Genomic DNA, 12,014 nt, shown 5'->3' with positions numbered 1-12,014 from the left:
CCTACAGGACCATTATCTAACAATATATCATCATTGACAACTCACTAAAAAATTAAAAAAATTTAAACTTCCAAGCGTAGCAACCCTACAAAAATCGAACCATTGAGAAATTAAGGTCTCCGAATCTAACAACCCTCTATAATTATCTAAAAAGTTGAAAGATCAAATCTACCAAACGTATGTCTAAATCATTACAGCGAAAAGAAAAAAACACACGATCTTTTCCAAACTAAAATTCTCTCATATTCTGAAAGCTGTGTGCATTTTCACCCTCAAACCCGGTAACTCGGAGTCATTCCAACGACCAAGCAACTCGCCATCGGAAGTACAAAAAACAAAGAGGCGCTGCTTCCGTGTTGACCAATCCACTTTCCGCCAGCCGTACTTGTGTCTCGTTTAACCACAGCTTGTGTACCAAACGAATAAGCATCATCAACGTAGTCCAGTCGCTGCGTAAAGTGGTAATCGATGTTGAACCCACGGTTGTTTGCTAACGTCTCCGCTACACACAACCATACGACACACATTAGACACACACATGAGCACACATGTTCTAATACAAAGACGGGCGCGTCTGGTTTTCTTGGACACTGGTCTGACCGCAAAAAGCTCACGATCATTAACCAACCGATCGGTAATTTAATAAAACGCGCTTGTTCGTCGAGCTGAGCTCGTTTCTTCGCGACTTCGCCATGAATTTCCAATTTGGATGAAATATCGTCGAAAAGGGAAAATTGAAGTTCGAAACGAAAAGTGTACGGTAGAGATGCGAATATGAAGATACCTGACCCTTCTAATAGGCGCATTGAACAAAGAAACTTTTAATGTTCGAAAACTTAGTTTTGTATGGAGTTCAGACGACAAGTCGTCGTACATTGACGATGATTTTTTTATAGCTTTTGGAAGTTTAAGACATATATTAAGACATATTGTAAGGCTAGGAAAACATCTTAGTCTTAGAATATAGAACATAGAATATAGAATATAAATATATAAAATATAATATAAAATTATTTAGACTAATTATTCGAATAATTTCTTAAATTCTAAGATAGTTTATTTTCGAATAACAGTGACTCCTGTCCTTTATTTAATTTTAAAACCGAAGCTACTTGTTTTATTTCAAAGACACTAATAGAAAAGACAGCGACCCTTTTTTGTACATTTCAATTTCTTGTAAATTTATACTCGTTGTAATACTTTTGATTATAACAAAATGATTACAACATAGATACGTGTTTCAGTACTTACTGTTATTGCATCACTATGAAATTTATTTGTATGAAAGGAGTACCTAATATTCGCGAAACGTCGGAACAAAAGCGCAATGTATCATACTGTGAAAAACACGATCGAAAGCCGAAGAACTACAAGACAGCTACATTTACGAGACGATTTTGGAAGTAGGGCAACCTTCTACTCGGCGGTCAAATAAAACTATCATAAAAAAGGTGTCGAAAAGGTGAATCTTACGCTGATTGAGGATCGAAAGGGAGCAAATTGAAGTTTCGAGGTGAAGCAGCGATCTGCCTTCTAAAGCACTTTGAAAGTATAATTCTGAGGGTCCGTAAAATCGAGCCCGGCTCGTTCGGTCTAATGGAGGCGTCCACGCTTTTCAATTTGTTCGAGCAATTTCCTTTCCCCCTGTCGAGCATCCACCCTTATTCGGATAGGTTCACCTACGAAACGAGTTACTCGCGTTAAGACCGATTCCTCGACTCCTACTACCTTTGTAGACGATTAGCAATTCCGTTTCGAGCTCTATCAGCTGAATTTATGAATTTACTTATTTTTGAAGCAACGAATATCGATAGGTACAAGCGATTTTCGCGATTTTCATCTTCTTATTATGGTCAAAGGACTAAGCAATTTTTGGACTCGATAGTTAGGTAACTTTGTATTAGATAATTTTTCTAGATATTTAGAAGGTTTGTTAGGTACTCTAAAAGTTTTCTGCTGGTTACTTAACTCTGCTACGGTTTTCACATTTTTACGATCCAACCTTCTTCCGATAAACAAAGAAACTTTTAATGTTCGAAAACTTAGTTTTGTATGGAGTTCAGACGACAAGTCGTCGTACATTGACGATGATTTTTTTATAGCTTTTGGAAGTTTAAGACATATATTAAGACATATTGTAAGGCTAGGAAAACATCTTAGTCTTAGAATATAGAACATAGAATATAAATATATAAAATATAATATAAAATTATTTAGACTAATTATTCGAATAATTTCTTAAATTCTAAGATAGTTTATTTTCGAATAACAGTGACTCCTGTCCTTTATTTAATTTTAAAACCGAAGCTACTTGTTTTATTTCAAAGACACTAATAGAAAAGAGACAATAAAATAAGTCTTTAGAATAAAAATATAATAACGAACGATAAGTGAAAAATTATTTGATAAATTACTCACGGCAATAGAAAAAAGATCAAGATTCTAAAGTTTGCGTATTCGAATCACGAACACGCAACAAATGTGTGTTCAAACTTTTTGACACGATTCAACCATAAATGTAGCTGTTCGCGTAGAATAACCGAGGCGATGTATATGAAGTCACTTTTATTACTATCAGACAAACTTTACGATTATGCTTTACGCATAAAGGGATCTTCTAAATAACTGTATCACGAAAGGTTGGCATTCTTACCGTAGGCTGTGTCGACGTGTGAACGCTTGAAAGCACCGCTATTGGACGGCTACCTATAACAGAAAAACGATAAACATTTATGGAGACAAATAGCATCGTTTAATATCAAAATTCTGAGCCACGTATTTAATGATAGAATTACTACAGAAGTATAGAAAATTAAAGAATGATCTCTAAAAATATAAGTAAAATGAAAGATGGATCTCTAATAAAAAAGTGCAAACTTGGGAAAATTTTTATATCCATGTGAATCCCTTTGGTAATCATTTTTTATTACAACATAAAACCAAACAAAAATTAAACGTTATGGTATGGTATATTGTGATCACTAGGATAAAACACATAAGACTGTAATGGCATTCAACGTGTTAAGAAAATTTCTTAAATAATACGTTTCGTCATTTTACTCTTTCTTCATTCTCATAAGAATCAGTAAATCACAAATCTCTTTAATTCCATTTTACTTCCCATTCTATTCGATCATCTTTTTAGTTCCATTTTATTTCAAGCCCATCCTATTCATTTTCGTTTCGCAATTCCATCACACTCATCTATCACTTTGCCAATTTCTAATCTTAACGCGATTCTATTCTATTACATTCTACCTTAATCGGTTCTATCACGATCAGCGTACTCAGATTCTGAAATTTTCACCATAATCGACCGCGTGCTACATTCATTCCGACGTGTGCTGCGTTACGCGCACCATCAACGCGCGGTTCTCGAAGAGGAATCGCGGTTTCATGTCCACGAATTCACGGGATTGCGGGCTAAAAGTGTCGGCGAAAATGAAAACTTCCAAGGAAATCCATAACGACGGGAAAGATTACTCCGGCTAAAAGTTTCTTTACCAGCCGTACGTATTTCTCTATCATCCTTAATAAACCACTAGTATATCACGAAGGATGCATTACACAAGGGAGGGAGGTGAGGGGTTAATGGCCGGTGAAATTGCGATCGTAACACGACATGAACATCGTCGTTGCACGGTCTATGTTCCCGTTGCCCCTTCGTCGACGAGCAGACATAAATCATGACGGCGGACCATTCTTACTCGGCTTTGTCGCCATTCTTCCATCGAAAGAAACAGATGCTCAGTTCGAGAGGTTTCAATCGAGGAATTTCCGAAACCGAGCAAAAAGAAGCAGATTCTACGATGACGGAAATGGTAAATTACCACGTACAGGCGATTTATATATACCGGATTGTAATAAATTAGAGATAATAGTTATTAGACATTGAATATGGACATTAGGTTCTTCAATTTTTCTCCATGTTTCTTCTTATTCGTGAATTCGCACATTCACCAACGATCTGCTTTTTATTGCCTACAAAGTTGACAAATAATCCTCGTACGGTACCCGTCTCTACATTGTGTAAGGTGTATGTGATATGAATCGTAGTGAAATATTTGCTCTTGATATTGTGTCTTTTAGTCGGCAAAAATATAAAATATTTTAGTATCGCATATCGTATAGTTCGCGAAACCTGTTCTTTCTCGATAACAGACATTTTAGCAGTGATACATCCGGTATTGGTTCGTTGAACTTTCAGCTAATAAAGAAACACGTTTTTATAAATTGATAAATGTTCTAACGAATTATCGAGGATTAAAATAAAAGTTAAAAAATTACTCTGTTATTTCTTCTACTGTGATTTTACCACGCTAAAGCTCCTCGATGTACGCTTCGGAGTATCTGAACGATATTAATTTCCTGGATAAAAATGATCCTGTTTATCCAGGATCGTTTTTTCACAGCACGACGATCGACATTTAACTAAGAATCGATCTCGTTTCGTGCTACGAAACCGTGGGGGATAATCGAATTAGCCTCGACCGACAAATTCATTTACCTTTCGAATGATTTTGAGCCGCGCGTATAAACGTAGGCGGAAGTAATTAAAAATGAAACAGGATATCGACGCGTCTCGCGTATTTGCAGGTTCACTCGATACTTTAATAATGTATCCGGGCACGAGCGCGTGGACGCCGTTTCTCTTGCCCAGCTACATATTTATCAGTCGAAAAAGGGTATGAAAGTTTCATGAGTATTCCCGAGGATCGAATCGAGCGATATTTATTTTTTTCTGCAGCAAATAACACCGGCTAAGCTACTGATGGATGTTAAAGTTTAATTTCTATCGCGAGGGAATTCTAAACAATTTCATTTTGTATTTTTAAAAGAGCAGAAAGTTACGAATTCGTGATTCGATAAAAATATGCGATGAATAAATGCATTGCTGTTTCGTTTCAAAAAAATGACAAGGGTTGTCGTGTCTACGTAAAACTGACCGGATCAACTTCTACGAATGTTTTAAATATGGTTTATTTATTCTACTGTTCTAAAATTTCTTATCTCTGCGTGATTCAATAAAGCAATTATGATAAATTAATTCGTGTTCTATTTTAACGAAAGGATAAAGGTTATCGCGATATAAAATCTATTTAACTAGCCTTTTATAGATATTTTAAACACTTTACTTATTCCATCGCTCTAGACCTTCTTACGATTTCGACTACAAATTTGTACATCTGTGTCTTTAACAGTCTTGATCGTGTTATATGACAAGACGGATTGACAATAAAATATTAGAGAACGAAGATTTGTAAGACTAATAAAAATTTCTATGTTAGACAAATATTGGTCATTGTAGTTCACCCGCTGCAATAAGCTCTTTTCCCTTCATTTCTCCTGCATCACTATCTATTCTCCTTTTGCTTTCTGTCCTCTACCTTTTTTTCTTCTCCTTTTGTTCTCCCTTCCTCTCTTCTTTTCCCTCCTACCAATAAAAAAAAATAGAAGGGCGAAGGTATTTTAATGAAAATATTTTCCACCGCTTTGGCAAATGCTACAAAATATTACAAATTCCGGTCCTCTAAAACTCCCCTGGTCCCCTAAAGCATTCTAAAATCCGTATGCTTCGAATCCGACACGCGACACATCCTCATCCCCCATATGGGAAGTGAGCCTATATTTATTCCACGAACAAAAGAGAGGGAGAAAGAGAAAGAGAAAGAGAGAGAGAAATAGAGAAAAGGATACTACGAATCAAATCGAACCACTCTCGATACTCTCGATACTGAGTTTATATTCAAGAACATGCATGCGCAATTCTACTCGCCTCGGTACACCGTGTGCCATACTGCGTTGTGGATAACGCGTACCCTCGGCCACCGATCGATATTTTTCATTTTCTTTTACATCTCCCTCGAAAATGTGCTTTTAGAAAGGGCCGAGGCCCCAACATTCTTTACCAGATGCCAGACACTCGCCCTTGAATATGGGGATTCCATCATAAAGAAGATACGGCACCACAGGTTTTATGTGAATGTTAATGCGTAGAGGTTGATCCTTTTTTTCTATTCCTATACGTAGAATATGAATCTTGTTGGAAATATAGAATTGTTATATCTGAAGGGTAAGAAATATGAAGAATTGTGGTTCACTCTATGTGTATTCTATGACGGAATTTTATGTTGATATTTTTTAAGATATGTCATAACATTACTTTTCTTTCATTTAGGTCATTATTATATATTTATTGTATTTATATTTATGAGAAATCTTATTATATTCATTATATCGTGTAAAATCTTGATTACAGTGAAGATGATTTGTAAATATGGTAAAATATATGATAGAATATTTAGTAGAATATTCAAGTAAAAGTTGACTAATTTACTGTGACAGAGTAATGAATTTAATCGTCTTTAGTAATGATTCTATCATCCCTGGCAACCATTATCACCATACTTACGTATTTGTAATTTCAGTAGCAAGTATCGTTATATACTTGGTATCCTCGAGCACCTGCGACATTTAGTAACATATCAATCCCTACTCGTTAAATTTATTAAGACAGTGCCAACTAAAACAGTATGCAACTTCCAAAAAAGGAATTTTCACCCCTTTTCGCTTAAAGAAGCCTAAAATATCACTGTAAAAAAGCTCTTCTCAATTAAAAGAAAATCTTTAAAAAAGAGCTCGAAAAAAGGGTCTTCCAATTAAAGAATATAAAACTCGCACTAAAAAGAGCTTCTTCCTCCAATTAAAAAACCTAAAAAGACACACCGTCCAACTGACAAAGACGTCAAAAAAAACCACTTCGACAAATATCCCGCTGGTTATGAAACTTTATAAAAAAAAAGTCTGAAAACCGTAACCACAACTTTTAAAGTTCGTTGCTACACTAAATATCGATCGCTTTCAACAGGACAAAAATTTTGTCTTCAAGAGCCGCATAATCCTTCAGAGGGATTCGCGATTCTACCTCTTTCAATCGTTCGCCAAAGGACCAAGTAAAGGGCAGCATAAAAATTGTGCTTCAATAATTCGAGGTCCCTTTGGCGCTTTGAGGTCGAAGGCGGTCAATACGCTTTGAATCTCGTCTCCTTAATCTCCAGAACGACGTTATTTCGAGGTCAAAGTCCAACTGGATCGACACAATACTCCAACTTTCTCGAAGTTGTAGTTTCCGTCTCCCTATCATCCTTCGTTCTAAAATCTAGAGTCTACATCCCAAAAGATCGATGACGAATTAGACGCTGAAATTCGACACTTCTGAGCAACTGTTCTAAATTCTCGCGAGAGTCGCTATGTCGTTCCGATAAATCTTCCCGGTAGAGAATTTTATAACGCTCAATAACGATAGAAATATATATACATATTTGGTCCGTCTATAAGCTTAGAGATGTTTGTACAAGCCACGGCGACCTAATGCTTCGAGAAATAGAAAGATTTGTTGAATAGATTGATAGATTGATATGCGACGAGATGGAAGTTCTACCGAACAGTTGTTTCAAAAGTGGAGGAACTTAGAGAGAAAGAAGTATTTTGTTAATATTTGATATAAAAAGATAGGTTTCTCTAAATTTGTTATCCAAAAATATAAAATTCCTCCATTTACACTATCGACCATTTCCTCTAGTCATAATAATTCCTCAAATAGTCTATAAAGACGTCCACTGTGAGAGCAATTTTAAGGAGAATTCTCATCTCTTCGATATGGACACTGATAAAAGAAAACACGTGTCGAACATTCTTTTAGGAACTACCGTATATCAAAGTTTGTTTCTTTAGAATAAAATCATATATTTCAAGAGATGAACGAAGAATGTGTATCTTGTACTTAAAATACTTTTAACGTCTATTTGCTAAGGTATTCCAGTGACGTATGAGAAACTTAAATCTTTCAATGAAATAATGTAGGCCATTTATAGAGTAACCATTCTCGTTAAATTGAATCGAAAAACTTATACACACCTTGAAAAAGAAAACAGTGTATGTATATTCAACGTTTCTCATCAGTGAACACTTTACATTGATTCAACGAAGAATAGGGCGTCGACTAATGGCTGCTCTCAGGTATTAAGAGGCAAGCGATCGAGGTAACGGTTTTACAATATATTTGCTCGCGACGGAGCCTCTCTGCTGATTCTGTTGACTGAACGAGGAGGATTTTAATGCCTTTTCAGAGAAGCCAGCAGTTGCTTTGCTTTACACGTGATTATGCACGCGTTGAAACGGTTTGCTGCTATCGCTGCTCCTTTTGCTCTTACCGCTTCGATTAATATCATCAGAAGGGAACATAAGACTGAACGTAAACGTAAAAGAAACGAAAGAAAAAACGAGCCAGAACGATCGGTTTAAAAATAAACAAGAACGCAAGACACGGTAAGAGGAGGAGACCTCTCTTTGCTGAAATTAAAGTGTTCTCGTTCGCCAGGAGGAAGAAGTAAAAATATTCCACCACGAAGAATGTTAAATAGAACAACGAGTGTAGGTATGAAACGTTCGTGAAACATTTGCATTTCGAACGGCTGCAAATGTCCGACATTTCGCGTTTCGAGAACGACTCGACGTTATTGAACGCGAGTAAATAAAACAAGTAGAGTAACTGGCCGGGAGAAAAGGATACGTCTGATATAAAGATCTTTCTCGTTACGTGACAAAGTAGCCATAAGCTTTCTGTGTTTTTGTCTCTTGCGAAATTTTCTCATTTCTGTGCATTTTTTGCATTTTATTTATTTAATATTCTTTGAAACTAAACGTAGCGGAAACATTAGTATGCAGCGAAACGGCAGAGGTCTGTATGGCTTAAAACAGATGAATATTTCGTGTTTAAAAAAAACTATTTTAATCCTCTAGGACGAACGGCCAAATGCGGTGTTCCACGGGAAAAATGAGAACTCGCTGAGTTTGGTAAAAATGAAGCTGTTGAAGGTTTGCAATAACGAAAACTGGTAAAACGTAAGCCAGATTCGTTGGAGTTTAGGCTGAATCGCGTGGCACATTAATGTAAATGAGAATCTATTTCTTCATCTCGTTGTATGTATATAATTCGAGCTGTTTGATAAACTATCAACATATTTCATTTTTTTTGTTATATTATTTTATCTATTTATCCATTTTCCATCACACAAGGATATACACTGCTTGCCATAAGTATGTAGATATTTTTATTAGCACCTAAGTGTTACTAAGGATATCTCAATTAATAGCAAACTATCAATCAGCAGTATATGGTATTACATCAAAATGAAATACATGATTTGCAAAAATATCAAAGAGTTTAGATGTTGTTGGAATCAATTACAGTCGTCTTTCGATCAATCTGGAAGATCATTTTTACGTTATCCATAGCTTCACAACCATATGATCTAAATATGATAAACTTCTTAAATGAAAAAGCTGCTTCAAGATACAACTGCTTTACGCTTATGTATGCCAATATTGTTATTGCATATTAACTGTTAAAATTAACTTTTATCGTGTTCTATCATTTTATGGTACTTTGTGATTTTCTATGTGTAATTTTATAACTAATCTATACATATGTATGTACTGGCAAAAATAAGCAGCTGTCCATATACTTCTGGACGAAGGCGTACATTTTCACGAAGAGAAACTTTATTGCAGAATTGAAGTAACGATACATGTATTCCAGTTGTTCCTGTTTTCATAGTCTTTCTTGATATGTCCGATCAATAAAGGCCCCATTCTCCTAGAAAATCTAGCGAGCATCGAAGACATTAGGCGAACGAACGTGAAATACGTGGAGGAAACGCGACACTCCGGACACTCTAATAAAATATTCGATACTTTGCATAGTGAAAACTTCTATCCGAACTGTCGTTCCGAATTTCTCTCCCGAGTGAAACTAACTAGAGCACTCGGAAACAGGCTCACCATCGAAGAGACGACTCGTCGAGACACACAGCCAATGATCGTTTGCGAGTAGAAAAAAACTCTCTTTCACAATCTCTAATTTGCAATTAAAACGATAACGCCAGGAATCAAGTGGATAGACTATGTGGAAACTCTGCACGTCAAACGTTATTTTCACTGCCTTTACAAATATAATAAATACTTATTTTTCGCCAAGTTCCTCCGACCCTTCAAATATTCATTTCTCTCCAATTAATTTTCTTCGAAATCATCTCTTTTTTCTTTTGTTGTTTCGATGATATTTTCTTCGAAATCATACTAATTTCCTTTTGTTAATCGTAGGGAAGCAGTCACGCTACTTCTTTTCCTTCGTTCCCCTTTCTGCAAAAATATTACAATGGAAACTCACCCTGCTGCACCATGATTCACTCAACACGTTGATGTACATTTCCAGGATTTATGTCCTCCCATTTCGACCATACTTTTCTCGAAATCATTTCACTCTGCTACACTTCCCTACAGATCGTTCTACTGCACGCTCACAGTCCCATTTTTTTCAAACTAAATTCTTTTCCGTCGAACTAAAGAGCACTCACAATGTTCTATCGCGACTCGTTAAAATGTCTGACCGTTCAAGAGTCAACAAACGCGCTCGTGCTTCTTCCCCGAGGTAGAAGCTCTCCCTGCCGCCTCATAATTAACCAAACTTGTTGATGCCACGAGGAGAAAAGCGCGACTCTCCCCAGTTTTAAGGAACGAGTCAACGAGCCGTCGTCACTCGTCTTGGATGCGTTGCTGGCAATTAATAGCGGAAGGGAAAGCGGCGTGCAGCCAGAGGCTCTCGAATGAACGTCGGTTCTCTTTCCTTTTCTCTACACGATGGTGGTTTCAGTAAACTCGACGAGAATCCGACGCTCGAATCGTCGCGGTTGAAGCCTTTGGACGTTCTATCCTTGACGAACGACGAGGCTCGCGTGAAGTAGACGACGGTTGTTAGAAGAGCGTTCTCATGGAAGGGGATTCGATGTTTTATGCATGGCTCGTGTATACGGCGCGGATGGAAAATTGAAATTTGATCGCGATAGCGTTTATTCTATTTCGTCCTTTACCTCGTGCTTATGAGAGAATTTGATTTAACATGTAGCACAGCGAGGATGGATTTTATGAACTTTGGTGGATCATAGAACAGAGAGTAAGGGTAAAAATTTGAGTGACAATATGTAATTGTTGGCAATTCAATGGAATCGCGAATGTAAAAGATGGTTGTTTAAAGAGTGAAGAATTTTGCTTGTAGAAATCTCGGTTATTTCCTTTCGTTGTATTTTTATCGTTGTACGGATTTTCTGTGATATTGGGATTGTCGTATATCTGCCAATTTCATTAATTTTTGCAATAGCAATTATTAGTCCAATTCTCTGTACGTTATCTGTATTAACTTAGTATTATAACATATAAATGCATCGTAATAATTGATTCCAAAGCGCTGACCCTTAAATTATTCAATGGCATTAATGGAAAATTGACGAGGACGCATCGTGCGTGAAACTCATATTTCGTAAATGTATTAATACTTTTTCAAAAGATTAATAAATATCCAAGTGTAAGTACGTACCTGGACAACTTTTACATCTCTATATTGTCTCTAAATCGAACTAAAAATAGTACGGGACAACATTCTTTTTCGAAAATAAGGCGATGTATGTATTGCTCTCTTTGGAATTAATTTACATTAATTCTAATAGGAAAATCATATTTTAGCTATCTAAAAAGTAACGTAGAATTAAGCGACTGACCACAACTGCATGCAGACTACTGGCTGTCACGTTGCAGGTGATGCCTGACCACAACCGGTCAAAACTACTGGATCCGCACCACAATGTATCGGGTCGAACGTCCGTCCAAACGACACTTATTCTATTTATTATAATTCTAGTATCGACAAAATTATTATATATTCTATAATATTATCATACTATTATGAAATAATTATGAAATTTCTTTTCACCAATGAACGAAAGATAAGCGAAAATATACCTTTATCGTAAAACCTATTTCTATGATATATCGTGTCACAAATAGATTTTCCTAACAGATAACGCAATAGTAATAACGTAAAAGATTTTTATAATAAAGTCCACTTGATTTAGTTTGCGTAATTATTCCACGGGATAACAATTTGAAAGTTATTCTGT

General features: G+C 36.2%; 1 protein-coding gene across 3 annotated transcripts in view; it reads right to left on the bottom strand.

Moving 5' to 3' along the window:
- The window catches only part of LOC132916378 (acetylcholine receptor subunit alpha-like), a 104,826-nt gene that overhangs the window by 78,557 nt on the left and 14,255 nt on the right, over nucleotides 1-12,014 (bottom strand). For all 3 annotated transcript variants that reach the window (XM_060976332.1, XM_060976314.1, XM_060976303.1), the window contains exon 2: nucleotides 2,654-2,706. The gene's annotated coding sequence lies outside the window, so the exon portion shown is untranslated. The remainder of the gene's footprint in view (nucleotides 1-2,653; nucleotides 2,707-12,014) is intronic.

Source organism: Bombus pascuorum, chromosome 1 (assembly GCF_905332965.1).
Source record: "Bombus pascuorum chromosome 1, iyBomPasc1.1, whole genome shotgun sequence".
Classification (NCBI taxonomy): domain Eukaryota; kingdom Metazoa; phylum Arthropoda; class Insecta; order Hymenoptera; family Apidae; genus Bombus; species Bombus pascuorum.
This window is presented reverse-complemented; position numbering and strand designations above follow the sequence as displayed.